The sequence below is a fragment of the Narcine bancroftii genome, chromosome 1 (genome assembly GCF_036971445.1).
Source record: "Narcine bancroftii isolate sNarBan1 chromosome 1, sNarBan1.hap1, whole genome shotgun sequence".
Classification (NCBI taxonomy): domain Eukaryota; kingdom Metazoa; phylum Chordata; class Chondrichthyes; order Torpediniformes; family Narcinidae; genus Narcine; species Narcine bancroftii.
In genome coordinates, this window is record NC_091469.1 from 419,162,395 (window position 1) to 419,187,747 (window position 25,353).

The 25,353-nt window shown below is 39.0% G+C and overlaps 1 protein-coding gene across 9 annotated transcripts in view; it reads right to left on the minus strand.

The window, feature by feature from the left end:
• The window catches only part of LOC138751589 (WAS/WASL-interacting protein family member 2-like), a 143,602-nt gene that overhangs the window by 44,593 nt on the left and 73,656 nt on the right, over window positions 1-25,353 (minus strand). For 2 of the 9 annotated variants that reach the window (XM_069914067.1, XM_069914066.1), the window contains exon 2: window positions 18,014-18,063. The exons of 6 other annotated variants lie outside the window; for them this stretch is intronic. The gene's annotated coding sequence lies outside the window, so the exon portion shown is untranslated. Of the gene's footprint in view, window positions 1-13,770; window positions 13,822-18,013; window positions 18,064-25,353 lie in introns of all 9 variants that reach the window. One more of the 9 variants, XM_069914065.1, reaches the window with a different exon arrangement.

The window sequence follows — 25,353 nt, forward strand, 5'->3', positions numbered from 1 at the left end:
CACTCAGCCCCACTCCCCTGCCTTCTCAAACTTTGTAACCCTGACTATTCAGATGCCTATCAGTCTCTGCCCTAAATACAGCCAACAATTTGACCTCCACAACTACCCATGGTAGCAAATTCCAGAGGTTCAATACTCTCTGGCTAAAGAAATTCCACATCTCTGTTTAAATGGGTGCCCTTCAATCCTGAAGTTGTGCCCTCTTGCACTAGACTCCCTAACATGGGAAACAACTTGGCCATTTCTACTCTGTCCAGGCCTTTCAACATTCAAAATGCTTGTAGGAGGTTTCCCCTCCTTCTTAGGAGTCCAAGAGATGTCAAATGTTCCTCATATGCCAATCTTTCTATTCCAAGAATCATTCTTCTGACCGACAGCGCATCACAGGAACCTTACAATTACAAATGCAAATTTGACAGGAAAGATGCCAAATATGCTTTGCATGATGCTGGACCTTTGCATGTTCAGCAGGTTTTGGCTACGTGCTTAATATGCTTAAAACATAACCAAGCTTTTTCTTACATTCCAGATGCATTGTAAGATACTTATTATGATTCACAATTATTTTGAACAGGCAGCTTTTAAAATGTGCTGGGCAACTGAAATTCTGGCTCATTGGGGCAAGTTAAAGCTACGTTACTGTTTGTTACATGTGACTTGGCAGACAAGTATGAGGTGTTGCATTTTGGAAGGACAAGCCAAGAAAGGACATAAAGGTAAATGGTAAAGCACTGAGGAGTGTGGTTCAACAGAGGGATCTGGGAATATGGATATATTATTCCCTTAAAGTGGCATCACAAGTTGATAGAGTTGTAAAGAGCACTTTTGGCATATTGGCCTTCAAAATCAAAGTATTGAGTACAGGAGTTGGAATGTTATTGTAAAGTTGTACAAGACATTGGTGAGGCCAAATATGGAGTATTGTGTGCAGTTCTAGACAACTAACTACAGGAAAGACATCAATAAGGTAGAAGGTAAAACACAGGATTCTGTTGACAACATGGTTAAGTGACCCCCCTCCCCCCCCACCCCTTTTGTTCAGACATCTCTCATGTACCCCCACACCTTGATGATGTATCTTCACCTTTCCTATGTAAAAGCACTAATTGACCTACTGAGTTTCTCCAGCATTTGTATGTTTTTTTCAATAATGTAGAAAGAGAGCAAAAAAGATTTACTAGGATGTTGCCCAGACTTCAGGAACTGAGTTACAGGGAAAGGCTAAACGGGTTAGGACTTTATTCCCTGGAGTGTAGAAGAATGTGGGGAGATTTAATAGAGGTATTTAAAATGATGAGGGGGAATAGTCAGAATAAATGTACGTAGGCTTCTTTCCACTGAGGGTGGGCGAGATACAAACCAAAGGCATGGGTGAAAGGGAAAAAGAGTCTGAGGGGAACTTCTTAAAAAGAGTGGTGGGAATGTGGAATAAACTGCCATCTAAAGTGGTGAATGTGGGCTCAATCTTAATGTCTAAGAAGAATTTGGGCAGGTATATGGATAGGAGAAGTATGGAGGGTCATGGACTGGGTGCAGGTCAGTGGAACTAGGCAAAAAAAGGGTTCAGCACAGACTAAAGGTTGAAGGGGCCTGTTACTGTGCATTAATGTTCTATGGTTCGAAAATGTCCTGCTAGTCCAAATAATGTGCACAGAAGGTGCAGATTAAAAATGATCATCTTTAAACAAGATCCATGTCATATAAAGGATTAATTTTAATGTATATATAGGTTAAAGAAATCATACAATTTTGTCAAGACTAATGAACCACAATAACTGAATTATGCAATCAAGCTATAATAATTTTACAAAATCAGTTTCAGAAACCATTCTTTTTCTTTTTCAACATTTTAATGAATTTTACATAATAGTACATGCATAAAGAAATAATGCATAAAGCAGACAACCACAATGTCATAGAATTTTTTTCCCTCATGCCAGTATTATTCATCGGTAAATTGAAAAAAGGAAAAGAGAAAAATTAACTAATCTAAACTCCAAACCATTCCCAAGCTGCATGCCAATATTGGAAGGCATTCAACCTTTGCATTGATGTTCACTCAGTATAAGAACTATCCACAGCCTTCAGACAAAATTAAAAATTAAGTACATCTTCTTTTCTTTGGCTTGGCTTCGCGGACGAAGATTTATGGAGGGGGTAAAAAGTCCACGTCAGCTGCAGGCTCGTTTGTGGCTGACAAGTCCGATGCGGGACAGGCAGACACGATTGCAGCGGTTGCAGGGGAAAATTGGTGGGTTGGGGTTGGGTGTTGGGTTTTTCCTCCTTTGCCTTTTGTCAGTGAGGTAGGCTCTGTGGTCTTCTTCAAAGGAGGTTGCTGCCCGCCAAACTGTGAGGCGCCAAGATGCACGGTTTGAGGCGATATCAGCCCACTGGCGGTGGTCAATGTGGCAGGCACCAAGAGATTTCTTTAGGCAGTCCTTGTACCTTTTCTTTGGTGCACCTCTGTCACGGTGGCCAGTGGAGAGCTCGCCATATAACACGATCTTGGGAAGGCGATGGTCCTCCATTCTGGAGACGTGACCCATCCAGCGCAGCTGGATCTTCAGCAGCGTGGACTCGATGCTGTCGACCTCTGCCATCTCGAGTACTTCGACGTTAGGGATGTAAGCGCTCCAATGGATGTTGAGGATGGAGCGGAGACAACGCTGGTGGAAGCGTTCTAGGAGCCGTAGGTGGTGCCGGTAGAGGACCCATGATTCGGAGCCGAACAGGAGTGTGGGTATGACAACGGCTCTGTATACGCTTATCTTTGTGAGGTTTTTCAGTTGGTTGTTTTTCCAGACTCTTTTGTGTAGTCTTCCAAAGGCGCTATTTGCCTTGGCGAGTCTGTTGTCTATCTCATTGTCGATCCTTGCATCTGATGAAATGGTGCAGCCGAGATAGGTAAACTGGTTGACCGTTTTGAGTTTTGTGTGCCCGATGGAGATGTGGGGGGGCTGGTAATCATGGTGGGGAGTTGGCTGATGGAGGACCTCAGTTTTCTTCAGGCTGACTTCCAGGCCAAACATTTTGGCAGTTTCCGCAAAGCAGGACGTCAAGCGCTGAAGAGCTGGCTCTGAATGGGCAACTAAAGCGACATCGTCTGCAAAGAGTAGTTCACGGACAAGTTTCTCTTGTGTCTTGGTGTGAGCTTGCAGGCGCCTCAGATTGAAGAGACTGCCATCCGTGCGGTACCGGATGTAAACAGCGTCTTCATTGTTGGGGTCTTTCATGGCTTGGTTCAGCATCATGCTGAAGAAGATTGAAAAGAGGGTTGGTGCCAGAACACAGCCTTGCTTCACGCCATTGTTAATGGAGAAGGGTTCAGAGAGCTCATTGCTGTATCTGACCCGACCTTGTTGGTTTTCGTGCAGTTGGATAATCATGTTGAGGAACTTTGGGGGACATCCGATGCGCTCTAGTATTTGCCAAAGCCCTTTCCTGCTCACAGTGTCGAAGGCTTTGGTGAGGTCAACAAAGGTGATGTAGAGTCCTTTGTTTTGTTCTCTGCATTTTTCTTGGAGCTGTCTGAGGGCAAAGACCATGTACATCTACTTTTCTTTTAAAGGGAAAGGTTTCTCACCAACTTCCTTATCAATGCCTCTCATATTTACATAGCTCAATCAGATTTGTCCTCGGCCTTTGGGTTTCGATTTTTTTTTAAATACAGATCTTTCATAAAAAGCATCCTGCATTTGGCCATAGTACAAGTGTACTTTCTTATCTATTAAACCAGTGGTTCCCAAAATTTTTTGGCCTGCTTGACTTCCAGGCCAAATATCGAGCACCCCCCATACAACGCTGGTGGGGGGGGGGGGGCTTGTTTGTCGCAGCGCTGAGTGGTGTACAGGGGGGGGAGTTGGCGGTGGCACTGAGTGGTGTGGGGGTGCCTGGTTGTTGCACAGGGGGAAATAGTAACGCCAGTACATCATGGTGGCCACTGAGACCAGCTCTCGTAAGAATGCATTATCGGCATTTATTTTGCACACTGCTGCCACCCGAGCCAGGCCAGAAAATTACTGCACTGGCTTCTTCATTAAACTTTGCAACAAACTGAATAACAAGAAGACTGAAGGTTCAGAACTCCTCCCCAATTCCTCACCGCTCCCTTGGATCTTTCCACCGTCCATAGGTGGGCCCGAGTAGCCATGTGAATCTCTCTATTAAACAAACAACAATGTTCCTAAATTTCAGTTTTGAATTATATTTCACCACTTGTTGCTCAATTGGAGACTCTCTCGTGGTAATAATTTAGGTTTGCTTCTTTGTTTCTTCAAGTTTGCCAACAGTTGGTAGGACAGATGACTCTACCTGATGGTATATTGCAAGTCAGCAATATAAAAGTTCTGAAAAATGCCTTGTATTTTTATTGCTGAAGCAATTCTATGGCATTTGCACTACAGATTGGTAACTTATCTAACTCTAGGATCTTGCCAACATTAGGGATTCCTTTGAACAGTCCTGCAAGCATTTGAAGTAAATTTGGTTTCAATCTTGTGAGACTCAAGCCAAAATTGTATTATTGAGTTTAATAGTGGTTAGTTATGCCATTATTGTGCACTCCACATTTGATAATGTGATGTGTACAATAACGTCAAAAATCATTCACATGATATCAATTAAATATTGTAACATGTTTTATTCAAAACATAATTGTTACAATAACAATTGGAATAGTAAACTATGTATGAACAAGGATGGAATGGTTAAAGACCACCTCATACAGCAACCTTCTTCAATAGAATGATTTGAATTTGTTTGTAGAGTCCTGCCAAACTCCAAAGTAGTCTCACGTCTATTGAGATAATATTTTTAAAAATGACATCATTAGTTATTGAATAGCCAGTGCCAATTTGTACACAGAAATATCCTATGTATTCTGCTCATTAAATGTTTTTCGTAGTAGTGTTTGTTGATCAAGAAATATTATGCTAAAGCACAAAGTAGCTACAGAATTTTATTTTTTTTTAGTACAACACTATTTTGTTTTATTCTAGCAGCACGTTTCGGCTGGACCACTTCTGATTTTCAACAAACAAAACCAATTTCAACTACCTTGGGGATTTAAAGTCAACTTCTGCATTGTGCACATTTAAAACAAGAAGCATGGGTCAAATTAATATTACATTAACAGTTTGCTCAGACAAGCTAGGATACATTATTTTGTATTGAAATTTGGAAGAAACCATTCTAAAGACCATTTAGGTTCCTCTCCACTAAACTGAGTGACTTAATTGATGTTGCAAAGAACCTACAAAGATTTTAAAGCTACCAACACATTGGAACTGGGTATTTTCCTTCATTGGTCAATAATAACAATAACTCATTAATGTTGGCTTGTTGATGACCTCTGTTGTGATTTTAGAAGTTATTCTTGCATTATTTGGAAACAAAAAGAGCATGGTGATTGATATGTTGCATTATTTCTATCAATACAAAAATAATCACAAGTATTTTGCATCATTCTCTTCATGACCTTTACAAAACAAAAAAGATAAGTAAACCTAATGGAGATTTAATTGAAGGAATGACAAAAAGCATATTCAAAGAGGTGGATATTTAAAGAAAACTGTTTAATGCAAAGATCAAAGTATTCAGAGTCAAAAGCTTGTGGAGCTGAAGTGAGTAATCAACATTCAGGAGGCAAATGGGAGGTTCAAGTACAAAAAGGGCCAGAACTGGACAGATGTTCTGATGATGCTGGAATGAAAAAGTTGGCAGAATTGAAGAAGGGAAAGTGGGTACTTATGTGCAAGATGTGAGGGAATGGAGCATGTCACTTTGCAGTGTTATTTTGATGTTGAGAGTTGATAAAAAAAAACTAACTAGATCAGGAGTGATGATGGAGTTAAACATGATACAGAATAGTTATGACAGGTTTGTGATAAATTTAAATCTTGAAAGTGGAGGACCGGCAGGAAACCATCGATTTAATCAAGCCTGTATCAACAAAAACATGTACCAGGGATTCAGTGACAGTAAGGTTGCAAGAAAGCTTCAAGTCCTTCTAACAGAAAAGACAACAGTCAAAAATTGAGAAAGTAGCTGGTTTAACTAAAGATGTTGCCCGAGGAGTGAGGTAAAAACACAAAATGCTGGAGAAGTGTCCTTTATATCGCAAAGGTAAAGATACATAACTGTTGTTTCAGGCTTGAGCCCTTCATCAAACTACGCTGTTCAAAGGACACCAAGGACTTAGCAAGTCAAACAGTGTCATCGAAGGACACTGACTGGCAAGGCTTATCCAGCATTTTGTGTTTTTACTTCAACTATGGTGTCTACAAATTTTCATGATTTACTTGAGGAGTGAAACTTTTTCCAAAAATTAATCATTGCTGGTAGTTAGTCCGTATATTTTACGGTAAGCAAATGGAGAGGAGCTCAAAGGTAAACAATTAAGGGTGGGGCTGGGAGGGAGGATAGTAAGAAAATGTGCTACCACTGAGTGATAATTAGAATAAAAAATGATAACACATAGTTGAAAGGAAAACTATAGAAGTCTCATGGAAATTAGATTCAAATTTGGGAATAGGTAATATGCTGAAAAAAGTACATATAATTTGAAAAATAAATATGATAATTTATTTAAAATTTGGTGCCCACATTTACATATTGTAGGTATTACATTATGAAAATGTTCCTAGACCTCAAACCTTCTCAACTCCTGGTGGGGTGGGTGTGTGTAATTCTCTCTTTCTTTCTTTTTATGTTATTGGGCATTATTTTGGGGGGAGGGTATGGGAGGGATGGGCCAATACTATGTATTTTTATTGTTTATAATGTAATGAAGGATATTTCTGTACTTGGACATTAATGAATATATGAAATTTAAATAAAATGTTCAGAAAAGTGTGATAACACATTTTAATCATATTTATAAATAGATTCCATTGTGTTTTACTGAAATAGGTTCGTTAAATTTGACAGTAAAATTTATTATTTTTATTCAAGAGATTATGGGCTTTGTATTTAATTGTCTATCCCCAATGGCCCTTGATAAGTTGATGGTTTTCTAATTTCTTAAACTACTGCCAACCCAAAATGCGAGGTTTCACCCACAATCCTGAGAGGGATGGTGTCCCATGCATTTGCCACTCATGTGCAACAAGCTGGTCGAAGTCATGGGTTTGGCTTCGTGCACATCAGTATAGATAATTATTATGTAATTTAAAATGATTTTTGTTGTTTAACCTTTTTTTTTTAATTAGTGAGACATTAACTGAATAAAGATTGTTTAAACACATAGCCTCACTAATGTCTTATACAACTTTACCATAACTTCCAATCCAATACTTTGATTTATGAAGGTCAAAATTCCAAAACCTCTCTTTACAAACCTGTCCACCTGTGATGCCACTTTCAGTGACTTATGTATCTGTATTCATCAGTGCCCTACCATTCGCTGTGTAGGTCGTTGGTTTGTCCTTCCAAAATGGGACGAGAGAGGTGGGAGGGCAAGTATCATTACTGGTCAGGGATAGCATCACGGCTATAGAAAGGGAGGACACTGCAGAGGGAGTGTCCACTGAGTCAATGTGGGTGTGTCAGAAATAGGAAGGGAGCAATCACAGTGCTGGGAGTAGTCTACAGGCCCCCAAATAGTGCTCGGGTTACCGAGGAGCAATAAGCAGACAGATGTTGGAAAGGTGCAGGAAATACAAGGTTGTAGTTAAGGGTGATTTCAACTTACCTAATATTGACTAGCACCTACTGACTACAAGACGGATAGATGGTGCTGAATTTGTCAGGTGTGTTCAAGTAGGATCAGCTGACAAGAGGAGAGGCATACTGGATCTAATTCTGGGTAATGAACCTGGTCAGATGGTGGACCTCTCGGTGGGGGAGCATTTTGGTGAGAGTGACTTCAACTTGCTGAGCTTTTGCATTGGCACGGAAAAGGATAAAAACAGACAAAATGGGAAAGTGCTTAATTGGGGAAGGGCTAATTAGGAAGGGATGAGGCAAAAACTAGCAAAAGTAATTGGAAATAGATGTTTAAGGGTGAAAGAACAGAACTAACGTGGAGGAAGTATAGGGACCACTTGTGCTGGGTTCAGGGTAGGATTGTCCCAATGGGACAAGGAAAATATGGTAGGAAAAGGGAACCGTGATTAACAAATCAGGTGAGGCAAGTAGTTAAGAGGAAGAAGGAAGCATATATTAGATATAGGAAGCAGGAAACAGGAAGGCCTCATGAAAAGTATATGGTAGCCAAGAAGGAGCTTAAAAAAAAAGACTTGGAAGATCTCGAAGGGGCCTAAGGCCTTAGCATATGTGAAGAACAGAAGGAAGATGAGAACAAAAGTGGGGATGTTAAAGAAGAAAACATCCCTGGAGGTGTACGAGGTTGGGAAGGTCTTAAATTAATACTTTGCCTCCATATTCACAAGAGAAAAGGACCTTGTTCAAGGTGGGGTTGGAATAGAACAGGCTTGTGTGCTGAAGAGTGTTGAAATTAATGAAGAGGAAGTGTGGGGGGGGGGGGGGCATGGCCATGTGATGAAGCTCTCCTTGAGTTTTAAAAAAGATGGTTTAAAGGTTTAAAATTAAGATTTTTTTTCCCCAATGTGGATGAACAAAATGAACACCAAGAAGCCAAGAAAGCAAAACACAAAATCAGAAGAAGCACTGATTCATCCAGGAATATTGAGTGAAAGCCCAAAAGGGAGTGGCACAAGATCGGTCTTGGGACCAACTGAACCCGGCAGTGCTGGGGAGTCCTGGAGAAGATGGAGACTTTATGCAATCATTTCATGGGTGTTGAACCTGCAATGAGAGAAGATGACTGAATTTAAAGAGTCAATTGATAATTTAATGGAATGATGGGTTAAGTGGAAGTTGACTTGGTTAAAATGCAAGAAAAGCTGAAAGCTTTGGAAAAAGATGCGAAGAAGTGGATAAACAAGCTATTCTGGATAAGATTGACCACATTATTCAGTAAACTCAATAATATTCAAATTATTGGTTTGAAGGAAGGGAGCAAAGGGAGAGACCTGGTGAGCTTGGAACCCACGAGCATTAGGAGAAAATAAATTCAGAGAAAACTACATTTAGAAAGGGCTCATCAGACCTGGACCCAGAAGATCTGATGAGCCACAACCATGGACGGTCATGATGAGACTTTTGAGTTACTGGGAATGGGAAGCAGTTTTGGGAGTTGTGGATCTCAAGCAATGGCCTGTTTGAGATCCACAGCAGAAAGGTGTTATTCTTTCAAGACCTTAGCCCAACTTTGATTAAGCAAAGGAAGGAGTTTGACGATGCAAAAAGGATATTGCAGTCAAGGAACACAAAATACTCAATGATATATCCTGCGATTCTAAGGGTCGAAATAACGGATGGCAATTGACATTTTATCAAGACAAAGGAAGAAGTGCAAGAATTTTTAAGAAGATTATAAAAAGATTAAATATATTAAACAAGAAGATTAAGAAGAATGTTTACAATGGGACCAAGTAAAAAGAGTATTTTTGAACCATCTTGTATTTATTGTTAAATGTTATGGATATTTGTATGGAGCGAGAACTTGTTAAAAAATAGTAGCAGGATGGAGACGCCGGTCTAGGAGGGGATAGAGGCACCAGAAGAGGAGCAGTTTTGTAATATGGTGCTAAAGGGAGGAGTTCTTCTTTCTCAGAAAATTTCATGGGCTTCCAGGATTTTTTTGTTTAAGTCACTGTCATAGCAGGGGCACTATATATGTTTTTTAAAGGGAGAAGATTGCTATTATTTGAATAATTTAAAAGGTTTTATTGCTGAACAATATTTGTTTTAAAAATAAGAATGGATAGAATGTTAAAGTTTATTAATCTGAATATAAACAGGCTAAACGGACTAGTGAAACAAAAAAACCCCAAAATTTAAAAAACTTTTAAAAACCAAATGTGGATGTAGTTTTCCTGCAGGAAACACATCATACTAAATCGGAACATGCTAAATTAAAAAGAGGATGGGTGGGGCAAGTAATATTATCTTCTTTGGGTTTGAAGGTGAGAGAAGTAGCGATTTTAATTAATAAAAATGTACCGGTAATAGAAGATGTAACGATTGAGCAAGGCAGAAGGCTTGTAATAGCACATTGTAAAATTTATGCAGAATCCTGAATGTTTATAAATTTTATGCTCCAAGTTATGACAATGAAATCTTTATGAAGGATTTGACTATTAGTTATAATTTTGGCTTTATGATTTATGATAGAGTTTTAATCCAATTTATAAATATACTACCTATTTCAAATTTCTCCAACATTTTAAATAAGAAAGGCCATTCTAAGAGGGTAATCTTTAAAGCCGAAGATAAACAAAATACATTGGTCAAGGGGGATTTTAATTTCTGTCTAGATCTGATATTGGATAAATCAGTGAGAACGGTAACAAAGGCAAAGGCTGAAAAATGATGAAAGATTTAAATCTGATTGATATTTGGAGGCAACTCAACCCCCCAGAGAGAGACTACTTGTTCTACTCCAGGGTATATAACTCACATACAAGGATTTTTTTTTTTTAAATGCCTGCACAGTTAAAAACCAGAGTGGTACAAACTGAATACTTGGCACGGCTACTGTCAGACCATTAACCTTAACCATTGCAATAGTGGAAAAACAATAAAATGTGTACAGATGGCATCTTGATGCCATGTTATTGAAAAGGATAGGTTTCTATAAGTTTATTAGGAAACAGATAGAACTATTTTGTGAGACAAATCTCTCCTCCACTGATACAGCATTTTGATATAGGGTATGCTTAAAGCTCATCTGAGAGGGCAAATTATTTCTTATACAAAAAAAAATCTTATGACAACCTAATGGTTGGAGAAAGAGATAACAGAACTGGAGAAAGAATATCAGAGAACAGGTTTACAAAAAAAATAGACTCTTAGAAAAAAAAAATAGATATAACACATTACAAATGAATAAAACAGAAAAAAAACTATTTTAAAAACTATGCAAAAACATTATGAATTAGGAGAATGAGCACACAAGATCTTATCCTGTCAAGTGAAATCAGAGGAGTCAGAGGGTAATAAATGCAATTAAAACAGAAGCCGATATTTTAACATACAACCAGAAAGAGATTAAGGATATTTTTAGACAATACTATGCAAAACTATATAAATCAGAATTGTTAGGAGATGATAATGAGATGGAAGAGATCCTAGTGAGTACTGAGCTTCCAAAATTAGAGGTGAGAAAACAGACAGTTAGATGCCCCTTCAACAAGAGAAGAAACTGAGAAGGTTCTGAACACTCTGCAGGCTAATAAATCTCTGGGGGAGGATGTTTCCGCCTGACTTGTGTAGACAATTTAAGGATCTGTTGATACCTCTTATAATGGAAGTGCTAGACTGGGCACTGGAGACGCAGACTCTCCCGAACTCTTTTTCAACACCTATTATTAGTGTAGCCAAAAAAAACCCAGGGTCCATTAAAAACCTTATCATATCGACCCATCTCATTTTTGAAAGCTGAGTACAAGATCTTGGAGAAGGTGTTAGCTAATAGACTGGGACAATATTTTCCGAAATTGACGCATACAAATCAGGTGGGATTTGTTAAAGAAAGACACTCTTCAAATAGTCTGGGTAGACTTTTCAATACATATGGCTAAATCAAAATTGAATTCCAGTATAATAGTCTCCCACGTCGCAGAAGATGCATTCGACCGCTTAGAATGGCCTTTCTTATTTAAAATGTTGGAGAAATTTGAAATAGGTAGTATATTTATAAATTGGATTAAAACTCTATCATAAATCATAAAGCCAAAATTATAACTAATAGTCAAATACCAGCAGTTTTCTCTCTGAGTAGATCGAGTAGACAAGGGTGTTCCCTGCCCTCAGCTCTTTTTATTCTTGCAATTGAACCGCTGACCGAGATTTCAAGGAGAAATCTAGATATTAAAGGCTTCAAAGTTAGACAAGAACATAAAAATCAGCCTATTTTCTGATGATGTGCAATTATATTTATCTGATCCGGCTGAGTCTCGGGAGAAATTGCAAACACTAGAAAAATATGGAAGAGTTTCAGGTTGTAAAATTAATATGGATAAAAGTGAAATAATGCCATTGACAAATTTTGATTATGAAAGATATCAAAATAGGAGTTGATTTAAATGGAAAGTAGATAGAATTAAATTCTTAGAAATCATGATTGATAATAACCTATAAAATTTGTACAAATTAAATTATACTCCCCTGTTGGGGAAGATAGAGAAGGATTTGCAGAAATGGAAAGATCTGCCGATTCCTTTGATGGCAAGGGTTAACTGTGTCAAAATAAAAGTGATGCCAGGATTACAATATCTTTTTCCAATTGTTGCCTATTTCTTTGCCGAAAAATGTCTGAATTATTAAATAATGGTATTAGGCAATTCCTATGGAATAATAAGGTGCCAAGAATTTCACTGGAAAAATTAACATGGGATTATAAACTAGGAGAATTTAGGCTACTGGATTTTAGAAAGTATTATTTGTCAGCACAAGTCAGATTTCTTTCATCTTTCCTCTCTTGGATTCAAATGGGACTATACTCAATAAAAGTGGGGAGAGTGAAGGATTTTATCAATAAGTGGAATATTAAGTCAATAACAAAAAAATTATACATATGATTAGAGTAAACAATAAATCAATAGTGTATTGGAAAAATTAATTAGGGACAACATTAAGAGCACCATTATGTAAGAATGTGTTGCCTACGAATATAGACAATAGAATATTAAACTGGTAATGACAGGAATAAGATACATTGAAGACTGGTATGCAGCAGGGATTCGTGTCTTTTGATCAACTAAAATAGAAATATGGAGTAGGTAGTGGAACCTTCTTCTGTTTTCTCCAGCTAAGATCAGACGTGATATACCCCAGGTTGCTATGGGAAGTGAGGGAAGAGATAGCTGGGGCAGTAGCTGTGATCTTTGAGTCCTCTTTAGCTACAGGGGAGGAGCCGGAGGATTGGAGAATGGCAAATGTAGTCCCCTCGTTAAAAAAAGGTAATAGGGAGAATCTTGGAAATTATAGACCTGTGACTCTTATGTCAGTGGTGTGCAAACTATTGGAGACGATTCTTAAGGATGGGATCTATGAATATGCTCATTTGGTACAGTCCACTCAAGGATAGTCAGCATGGTTTTTTGAATGGAAGGTCATACCTCACGAGCCTAATTGAGCTTTTGGAGTAGGTAACAAAAGAAATTGATTAGGGGAAGGAGATAGATGTGATTTACATGGATTTTAGTAAAGCATTTGACAACACTGATGAGTAGTAATGCTTTTGCTCAACAAGTTTCAGGGAGAACAGTTAAAAGGAGAGGAATAATTGGAGTTGAAGTCAGAAAGGGCTACCCTATTAGAGGGGTAAAAAAAAGGTTTCAGCAGCTAGGCACAGTTTTTTTTAATATATATATTTTGTTCCTCTAGTCATAGACAGTGAGAATGGTAGGCAAGGTAGGGAATGCTGGCAAAGTGAGGACATCAGGGAAGCCAGCAGTATCCCTGACGACTTCATCTGTGAGATGTGCATCCACTGGAGCTCCTCACAAGTTGAGTTAAGGAATTGGAGTTGGAGTTGGATGAACTCCGAATCATTCAGCAGGCACACGGGTTGATAGATGGGAGTCACAGGGACACTATCACACCTAGGAGGCAGGAGGATGGTAGATGAGTGACAGTCAGGAGAAGAAATGTTAACAGGCAGGCAGTGCAGGGCACCCCTGTAGCCATCCCCCTCAATAACAGTATACTATCTTGGATACTACTGGGGAAAAAACGACCTACCAGGGACAAGCCATAGCAATCAGGTCTCTGGCATATATTCTGGTCTTCTGGCTAAAAAGGGAAGGAAGAAGAAGTGAGCTGTAGTGAAAGGGGATTCCACAGTTAGGGGAACAGATAAAAGGTTCTGTGGAAGAGATCAAGAATCCTGGATTGTATGCATGGTGCCAGGATGAGATATCTCAGATCGAGTTCACAGCATTCTCACAATGGAGGGTGAGCAGCAGGTGTCATGATCCACATAAGGACCAATGACGTAGGGAGGAAGAGTGAGGAGCTCCTGCAAGGAGAGTTCAGGGAGTTAGGCGCTAGGTTGAAGGACATGACCTCCAGGGTAATGATCTCCAGATTGTTACCCTTATCAAATGCCAGTGAGGTTAGAAATAATGTAGCTTAACATGTGGCTAAAGACATGAAGCAGGAGGGAGAGCTTTAGGTTTCTGGTTCATTGAGGCTCTCTTCCAGGGAAGGTGGGACCTGTTCCGACGTACAGTCTGCATCTGAACTGGAGGGGGACTAATATTCTTGTGGAAAGGTTTGCTAGTGCTGCTCTGGTGAGTTTAAACTAGATTTGCAGGGGGAGGGGAACCAGAGTACCAGAGCAGATAGAGAGGAATGGAGGAGGGAAACGATTACGTTAAAAATGCATGCATCTTTAGAAGTCAACAGGTTAAATTTGGTGGAAATGTTCTCAATTGCATCCATTTCAATGCAAGGAGTATTGTAGGAAAGGCAGACAAGGTTAGAGCGTGGATTGACACATGGAATTATGACATTGGGGCCGTTAGCAAAACTTGGTTGCAGGAGGGGCAGGACAGGCAGCTCAATGTTCCAGGCTTCTATTGTTTTAGATGCAAGAGAATGGGGGGTGGGGGTGGGGGTGGGGGGGAGAATGAAAGTGGGAGGAGTGGCATTGATCATCAGGGAAAATATCAGGTAAACCAGAGGGCTTGTCTACTGAGGGTGTATGGGTGGAGGTGAGGAACAGGAAAGGTATGATCACACTCATAGGTTTGTATTATGGACTGCCCAATAGCAAGAATTGGAGGAGCAAATCTGTAAAAGGATAGCAGACAGCTAGAGGAAACACAAGTGATAGTAGGAGATTTTAACTTTCCACATATTGACCAGGATTCCCATACTGTAAAAGGGCCAGTTGGCTTGAATTTTGCAAATATGTTCAGGAAAGTTTTCCAAATCAACATTTAGAGAGAGTGCAATATTGGATCTCCTATTGGGGAACAAGACAGGACAGCTGACAGATGTGTAGGGGAACATTTTGGGTCCAGTGATCATAATGTCATTAGTTTCAAGTTAATTATGGAGAAGGATAGGTCTGGACCTAACTAAATTGGAGAAAGGCCAACTTTGAGGAAATGAGAAAGGATAAATTGTTTTTGGGCAAGGATGTGTAAGGTAAGTGGAGGATTTTGTGAGTACTGAGTTTGTAGGTTCCCGTTAGGATGAAAGACAATGTTAAAAAGCACAGGGAACCTTGAGGGATTTTGGAGATCTGGCTCAGAACAGGTATAGGCAAATTGAAGCAAAATGTGGTAGTTGAGGAGCATAAAAAAATGAAAGAAAAATATCAAGAAAGAAATCAGAAAGGGTAAAAGACATGAGGCTGCTTTGGCAGACAATGTGAAGGAAAATCCTAAGGGTTTCTGCAGGTTATATTAAGAGCAAAAGGATAGTATTGACCCCCTTGAAGATCAGAGAAGTCCACTTTGTATGGAGCCAAATAGATAAGAGGCCCTAAATGGACCCCCCCCCCCCAAAAGAAAATTAGTATTCATTCAGGAAAAGGGCACACAGTCATAGGAAGTAAGGAAAATAAGCAGAGAGGTCATGGGACATATACAGAGTAAGACAGTAAGCATTTCCTCCTTTTAAAGCAAATAAGGGTGGATAGATCCATAGGGCCTGACAAGATATTCCCTTGGACCTTGAGGGAGGCTAGTGTAGAAATTGCTGGAACTCTGGAAAAAATATTTTAAATGTCATTTGGCATGGGTGTGGTGTCAGAGGATTGGAGGTAGCTCATGTTGTTTAAAAGAGGCTCCAAAAGTAACCCTGGAAATTATAGGCCTGTGAACCTGTCATCAGTAGTAGGTAAATTATTGAAAGGTGTATTAAGAGATCAGATATACAATTATTTGGATAGCCTTGGACTGATGAGGGATAGTCAACATGGGCTTGTTGTGTGATAGGTCATGTTTAACCAATCTTATAGAGATTTTCAAGGATTTTACCAGGAAAGATGATGGGGTTGCAGATGTTGTCTAAATGGACTTTAGCAAGGCCTTTGACAAGGTCCTGCATAGGAGGCTAGACAGGAAGATTCAGAATCTAGGTATTCATGGTGAAGTAGTGAACTGATTTTGATAATCACTGGATGGGAGAAGGCAGAGAGTAGTGGTGGATGACTGCTTCTCAGACTGGAAGCCTGCTAGTGGTGTGCCTCATGGACCAGTCCTGGGACCATTGCTGTTTGTCATCCATCTCAATTATCTGGATTATAATGTGGTAAATTGGCTCAACAAGTTTGCAGATAGCACAAAGATTGGAGGCGTTGTGGACAACAAAGGTTTTGAAAGCTTGCAGAGGAATCTGGACCAGCTGGGAAAATGGGCTGAAAATGGCAGATGGACTTTAAAGCAGACAAGTGTGAGATGCTGCATTTTGGAAGGACAAACCAAGAAAGGACACACGGTAAATGGTAGGGCTCTGAGGAGTGCAGTAGAACAGAGGGGTCTGAGAATACAGATACATAATTCCATGAAAGTGGAAAAACAGGTGGATAGGGGTGTAAAGAGAGGTTTTGGCATATTGGCCTTCATAAATCAAAGAATGGAGTACAGGAGTTGAGATGTTATGTTAAAGTTATTAAGTCATTGGTGAGGGCAAATATAGAGTATTGTGTGTAGGTTTGGTCACCTAAATACAGGAAAAATATCACTAAGATTAAAAGAGTGCAGAGATTTACTGGGACATTGGTTGGACTTCAAGAACTGAGGTTAGGACTTTATTCCCTGGAGCGTAGAAGAATGTGGGGAGATTTGATAGAGGTATTTAGATAGAGGGGGATAGATGGAGTAAATGTTGATAGGCATTTTTCACTCAGGATAGGTGAGATATAAACCAGAGGACATGGGTTAAGAGCAAAAGAAAAAGTTTAATGGGAATATGAGGGGGAACATGAGGTGGGGATGTGGAATGAGCTTCCAGCTGGAGTGTTGAATGCTGGCTCAATTTTAACATTTAAGAGGAATTTGGACAGGTATATGGATGGGAGAGGTATGGACTGGGTGTTGGTCAGTGGGACTAAGCAACAAAAAAAAATGGTTTAGCACAGACTAGAAGGTCATAAAAGGCCTGTTTCTGTGCTATAATGTTCTATAGTTCTCTGGTTCTAGATCCCCCATGACAGACTCGTTCAGAAAGTCTTGAGGCATGGGATCCATACACCTTGGCTGTGTGGATTTAAAAAAAATTGGCTTGTAGGTAGAAAGCAGAGAGTAATAGTGGAAGGAAAGTATTTTTTCTGACTAGTGGTGTTCTGCAAGGATCTGTTCTGGGACACCTGCCCTTTGTGATTTTTATAAATGACCTGATGAAGAGGCAGAAGGATGGGTCATTAAGTTTGCAGATGATACAAAGGTTGGAGGAGTTGTGGATGGAGCTGAAGGTTGTTGAAGGTTACAAGAGGATATAGACTGGATACAGAGTTGGGCAGAAAAGTGGCGGATGGAGTTCAATCCGTACAAGTCTTATGAGGCAAGGTGAGCAGAGCTGGGATTTATTAAAAGGATGTTAGGAGACTTAATAGAGTTCTACAAGATTACGAGAAGCATAGATAGGGTGGACAGCCAATGCCTGTTTCCCAGGGTAGGAATAGAAAACATCAGAGGACATGAGTACTCTAGTAAAAGGGAAGGGAAGAAAGTTTAGGGGAGACATCAGGGGTAAGTTTTTTTTTAATATATAAACACAGAGTGTTGTGGGTGCCTGGAATGCCAGGGATGGTAGTGGAGGATGAAACATTAGAGGCATTTAAGAGGCTCCTAGACAGGCCCATGGATGGAAGAGAAACAGAGGGTTAAGGGGAAGGGAGGGGTTAGTACTTTTTATTTTAAGGAATATATGGGTCAGCACAATATCAAGGGCCAAAGGGCCTGTACTCTGCTGTAGTGTTCTCTGTTCTGTCTACACATCTTTGTGACACAAGGAATTCTGTGTGACTTACTGAGTTTCTCCAGCACTTTTGTGTGGAACTACAATTGCAGCATCTGCAGACTTAAAACAAAAATGTTTTTGTTCAATAAATATCCATTTTTAAAACCTTAATTAACTCAAAGAAATTAAATTCTACATTTGAACTAATTAATTTTCAAGCCAGGAAACTTGATTGGCAAAATTTAACTGGCAAACACAAATACTCCTATCATATGAATACCATGGACACGAAATAGATCAGAGGTTAGATATTTTTTGTCTTACAATTCCCCAAAGTCCTTCCACCATTGAAAATTCAAGAGGACAGTGGAATAATATCCACTTGTCTGAATTTGCTGCTTCAATGAGGCTAAAGAAGTTCTACACCCTCTGGGTCAAAGCAAACCACTTAATTTGTACTTATTCCAAATATCCGTACATTCACAACTGTTCTACCTGCAGGGGTTAAAATGTGTTTAATGCTCACCACGTCTGTTTGTGGGGTTTTTTTTTTGTTTAATATATTTCTATGTTGTCTCCTAGCAACATCTTTTCTTCAAGGTCATAACCAGTTTTCACTGCTTGCTTGTTAGAAGATAGTATGTTCTACGAAATGGATGGCAAGAGAATGTTGACATTTTCTATTGACCATTTAACAACTTTTAATGAGCATTTTAATAATTGTTTGAGAACTTACTGTAGTGAATTATGACCAACATATTATAACAATATTTACAACATACATCAATTGTTGAAGTTTATATGCTTGAATAAAACTTTGGAAAACTCATCAAAACTTTAGTCCCCATTAACTGAATGAGTCAGAGACAATGACATTTCTTGGCATCCAAGAGACTATAAATTGCTACAACTGAAGTTAATAGAAAATTGGATTTCAAATTAGGTGAAGACAATTTGGAGTTAATGCTATGCAAGCTTGGTGCCTGAGCCATGAATGGATAAGAGTGTAATGGCCGCCACTGATAAAGCCGTTGTGTTGCCCTGGAGGGTGACGTATCAAGGACATGAAGGTCATGGAACTTGGAAGAATTACAATCTAGGCACTTTGATACAAGTGGAGCCAAAGCTGTTCAAGAAAAGCTGATGAGAACAAAGACTCTGTGAAAGCACTGCAGAGGGCATCAACTGAATTTAAAGTCACCGGCATGTAAATGGCTGAAGACGTGCAATTCGAACTCAAGATGATATACAACTAAGTGACAGTGTATCAAATATCAAAATTGGGAAAGGAAATGAAGAGCTTCTGGAGTAAGCTCCAAGGTTTTCTATACTTCAAATGCTAAAAGTTGAGGCAGATTCTTTTGTACCATGAATACGAGACATGTATGCACATGTGACTTTTCCAGCTACATAACCTGTATGAAGCAGCAGTGAACAGAACAAAATGCATTTAGGCATGAGAAGGCAAAACAAAATGGCTCCATCATTAATTCAGTTACAGTCTCTTTCTTCTCTGCCCAAGAGGGAGATTCAAGTTTTTGAATTTCAGTTCCAAGTGTTCATGAGATCCTTTGAATGTAGTATTGAAAGTAAGAGCCAAAACTCTGAGGATTGTCTATATTATCTGGAACAGTTTGCAAGTGGATAACCAAAGGTCTAAGCCACAGCAGAGAAGGCTCTACCATGGTCGTCAATAAACCATGATGTCAACTCTTAGATAAAGATGTTGATTGGTTCAGATGTACCAAAGGCTTTTGAACCATTAGAGATAATATAGAGTGTGGGAGACAGACCTTACACTGTTAAAACTACATTTGATTGGATGATTAATGGACCATTAGAAAGAAAAAAATGATATTGCTTCGGAGCAGTCAGTGACAAGTCTCAATAGGGTTTGGATGCGAAACTGAATAAGCTGTTGGACTAACTTTCCTGACTGCCTTTGAGATGACCAAGAACCTTCAAGAGAACAAGCAATTCTTGGATTTGGTCTTGAAATCTGCCAAGCTAGTTGATGGTCATTATTGAATTGGACTACCTTTAAAGAAAAGAGAAATATACATGCCGGACAAGAGAAGCATTGTCGAACAACATACATTGAATCTGAAGATTTAAGAAGGATTCTTCCTTTCATTCAGATTACGCCAATTTCATGTCTGACATGATAGCCAAAGGTTATATAGAGAAAGTATCAGATGATGTCTTGGAAGGTAGTGATGGCAGAAAATGGTATTTAGCATATCATGGATTTTTACATCCACAGAATAAGAATCTTAGAGTGATGTTTGACTGTGGAGCGCCATATCTGACAAGTTATGTTGATAGGAGTCATAACTAGATTCTGTCAAGAACCTGTTGTCATCACTGCAGACATTGAAGCAATGTTCCACCAGGTGAAAGTACCAAAGGATGACTGTGTCTTGTATTCTTCTGGTGGCCTGATGGAGATTATGGTCAGAACATGGTGGAACGCAGAATGACAGGGCATCTATTTGGAGTGATTTCATCACCAAGTTGTAACAATTTTGCCCTTAGGAAGTGTTCTGGGAAAAATATGGAACAGTTTAGCTCTCAAGCTCTGAGCACCATCAGGAATAACTTCTATGTGGATGACTGTCTCACTTCTGCAGCTTCAGAAAAAGAAGCAATGGCTCTTCATTATGAGTCATGACTGATCTGTTTCAAGGAGGCTTTCTACTTATCAAATGGATAAGTCAAAGTTGTCCAATCACCAAGGCTTCTACAGATCCGAATGACCTTGAAGCACTTATCCTAAACACCTTCTGCTTTATAAGACTAAGCCATTGATGCTCGTCACAAGTGGAGGCAAGTACAGTATATATCAGACTTGTTGTAGAAAAGATGAATTCAAGAGTATCTTCCCCAAATGCAGGAATGACAGAAATGATCTAATATCAGGTGCAATTTTACACCAGGAGACATTATGATTATCATGAATAATTTGGCACTTCAAAACTCCTGGTTGACTGGAAAAATTATTGACACCATTCCTGACAAAAGGGGGTTGGTGCATCATGGTCAGATCAAAACAAAGGCTGGCTTTCTGAACAGATTCATTAACAAAATAGGTTGTTTTTTTTAAAAAAAAACAAGAGGTGGAGAAATTTTAAACATGTACCAACTGACTTTATTTTGTGGTATTTTATACTTTAGTCACTACATGATCTACCAACTTCATTGGTCCAGATTGGTGATAATGTTTGAAATGTTGTGTCTCATTGTTTTTTTAAGTGTAATTATTATTAGTCATTACGTCTCAACAAAATAATTAGGGGATGGAATTTTAGGTGTTTAAATGTGTTTTATGCTAGCTATTTATCTTTTTGTGGTTTTTTTGTTGAATATATTTCTATGCTGTCTCCTAGCAACATCTTTGCTTCAGGGTCATAACCAGTTTTCACTGCTTGCTCATTAGATAAGAGTTCCATTTGTTCGCAAAATGGATGGTAAGAGAATGTTCCGATATTTACCATTGACCGTTTAACAGCTTATATCAATATTTAACAACCTTTAATGAATGTTTTGATAATCATTTGAGAACTTACTGTAGAGAAAATTTACCAATGTATTATAATGACATTTATGATGTATCAATCATTGAAGTTTTGTGTTTGAATAAAACTTTAGAAAACTCAACTTAACTTTAGTACACATTAATTGAATGAGTCATAGACAACAACATCTTAGAATGCAAGTGACTTTTAAGGAAAGTAGACACTACATTACCAGTGAACTCAGCACCATTTACAAAGAGCTTTGACAACACCTCACAAATGTATGATCTCTTCCAGCTAGAGCCAGACAATAAAAACCTTAGGAGAACCACTGCAAGTTCTTCATCTCACAAAACTTCTTGACTTGGAAATATAATGCTGATAGGAATGATATTGGGCTTAAAATCAGCGGACTCTCACTTAAAAGCATTGCAGATGTACCTTCACCAGAAGAATTGCTGAAGTTCAAGAGGAGCCATATAACCACCTTTTCAAGTGCATTTAGGATGAGCATAAAATAATGACCGTATCGGTTCACATACTGGGAAATATCAATGAGTTCAAGTGTATTTATCATCCAATTGTACAAGTACAACCAACAAAACAGTGTTTTCCAGTCCTCAGGGCAAAATACTGCAAACACACTTACAAACAATATGTACGCACAGTACATATATACAAATATTAAAATAAATAAATGACTGTTAAATAAATAGTAGAGTTAAGGAGAATTTGTATGAGCAGTTTTTCAGTTGTTCAGCAGTCTCACTGCCTGTGGATAGAAATAGTTTCTCAGCCTGGTGGTTTTGGCTCTGATATTACTGCATCTCTTTCCTGACCGGAGTAGCTGGAAGATGCTGCATGTCGGGTGGTAGAGGTCCTCTGATTTTGTGAGCCCTCTGATCTGATGCTCTACAGCAACCGTACCACACTGTGATGCAGCCGGGCAGGCTACTCTCAACAGAGCTCCTATAGAACACTGAAAGGAGCATAATGTACAAATATACAATTTGTATAAATAAATGGAATGTACAAATGTGCTGGAGAAACTCAGCCAGTCATGTAGCATCCATAGGAAGAGTTTCTCCAGCACACGACCCCAGCAACAGCAGATTTTCTTGTTTAGCAACACACTTTGAATGGAAATGGCAAGTCTTCACTTTCAATAGCAAGTATTATTCAGATAAACATGCAAAGAATCAAAGGGTTATATTTTTATGGTGCCAACCATATGGTCCAGCACCAAGTTCTGCATAAAGATGATCTCTGCTGCAAGTAAAAAATACAGGCCATCCAGTTGGACCCAGCAAGATTATGATCAAATAATCCTTGGTTGGAGATATGATCATCTCTCTTCAGCTTTTCAGAGTTCCTGATTTTTTTTTAAATAAAGAACCCTTTAATAAAACCATTTAGGATTTCTGTTCAAAGTCTTATTGAGTGTACTGCAGAATTTTGCATTTGCATAGCTGTAGAAGTATTTCATTCTACAGTCTTCTGATATCAGAATTAAGAATGTTATCAACTCAGCCATGATTGGCTCTATAAAGCAGTTGCCTTGTGCAGTTTTATTGAGAGATAAATGAGGCATGCTGCTGCAGTGGATTACTGCAAATGAGAGGGTAATTGTAAACCAAAGGCCAGCTCCAATTCAATCTGGTCCAGTGACCAGATAAATGGAGATTAAAGCTTTTTCTAGCCATTTGCAGCAACCCAGCCACAGACCAGCACCTTTCTAAACACCAGTACATTTACCAAGCCCCACAGGAATTCACTCTCTGGTATGTCAGGAGACATTTTGTAATCTTGTTACAATAGGACAAATTATGAGCAGTTTCAGCAAAAGGAAACTTTCCCTTTGATTTTCTGAGATTTTGCACAGAAGTTCCTGTTAGTCAATTGATCCAAATATCAGAACTTTTTGTTCTGCTGCTTAGATCATTTGGACATAATTTTACATTTCCTCAAAGAAGTGGATGGAAGAACTTTAAATGAGAAACACAGAACATAACATAACATAACAATTATAGCACGAAAACAGGCCATTAAGCCCTTCTAGTCCGCACCGAACCAAACACCCCTTTCTAGTCCCACCTCCCTGCACAATGTTTAACATGTACAATCAGATCATTATAAACTTAAACTGTAACAACTGTTCTCTATTTGCCAAGAGAACACTGGGCCGACCAAATGGAAGTGAGTACAAGATCTGTAGTGACATTATACGTGTACTGACTTCTAGAAATCAGAATCAAATTTATTGTCATGAAATTCAGTGTTTTTGCAGCAGCGTCTTTGTGCAAACATTCGTTTTATAACCATCTTACTACATTACTATAAAACAAATTAAAATAATAGTGCACAAAAAGTAAAGCAGTGTCTGTGGTTCATTGATTATTCAGGAATCTGATCATGAACCAGGTGTTTCTGTTAGAATATCAAATTCAATGTCAACTTAGGTTTAGAAACCAAAATAAAGGAGCCTGCAATCACACATCATCACGACTTGGAAATACAGTAAAATCCCAGTTATCCACAAATCAAGCAACTGGCAGCCTCAAGCAACCAGCAAAAAAGAACGTGGAAAATAAATAGATAAAAAATACAAAAGTTTAAAATTAATGCCCCATAGTGGTCCGTTCACCAATTCAGGCAACACACAATCTCAAACAACCAGAAAATTCACTTATCCAGCATCCAACAATCCCCAAGGGTTTTACTGTATATTGCTATTCTTTTATTATCACAGGATCTAAATCATAGAATTGGATCAGCACTGAAATATGCTCTTCAGCCCACCATATCCACTCCATCCTTTGAAATCATTTACATTAATCCCATTGCCACATTAATTATATAGTTTGGTTCTATGTCTTGGCAATTCAAGTACTTGTCTAGATAGTTTTTAACTGTCATGGGAGTATCTGCCTCTACCATTTGCAAATTCCAAAATTGCACTGCGTGAGAAAAACTCATCATCTAAACCAATGGTTTTCAAACTGCCCCCCTAAACTCACATTCCACCTTAAGCAATCCCTATGCCATAGGTGCTCTGTGATTGGTAAGGGGTTGCTCAAGGTCATAGTTAAGTAGGAAGGGAAAGTCGAGAACCACTGCTCTTCATCCAATTGTTACTGAAATATTTTGCTTGTGAAAAATTACCATTGGCCCATTTCCTTTGCAGTTTAAACAGTAGTTTTCAAATTTTTTCTTTCTACTCACATACACCCATAAGCAATCAACCAATTTGGAGACCCCCCAAGCGAGAAGGTAGTGAATCTGTAGAATGTGTTCCCACAGGCGGTTGTGGAGGCTAGGTTGAGGCAGAGACTGTAGGTTCTTGATAAGCCAGGGCATCAAAAGTTATGGGGAGAAGGTCAGGAAGTGGGGCTGAGTGGGAAAAATGGATCAGCTCATGATTAAACGGTGGGGCAGACTCAATGGACTGAATAGCCTATTTCTGCTCCTATGCCTTATGGTCATATCATATGGCCTAACTAATGTTTTATAAAATTTTAACATAATGTCCAGGGTCTGACATTCTGCACCAAGGTCCATGAATGCAAAAATCTCATACTCCCTGAAAGTAAAACATGAAAGTCTGCAGACACCATGTTTGAAGGAAAAAAAAACAGCTGGTCAAACAGTGTAATTTATGGAGCAAAGATATGCAACCAATATTTTTTCATACCTTGAATAGTTCAAGCCTGAACGGTTGCTTATGTATCTTTATCTTTGTTACATAAAATACACTTGTTTGACCAGCTGAGTTTCTCCATATGCCTTCTTCACACCCCACTTTATCTACCCACACTTTCAGGGACATATGAATTTGTTGATGGAGAGATGAACTTGTGGGACCTTGTCGAAGGTCTGAAACTCCCTCCTCACAATA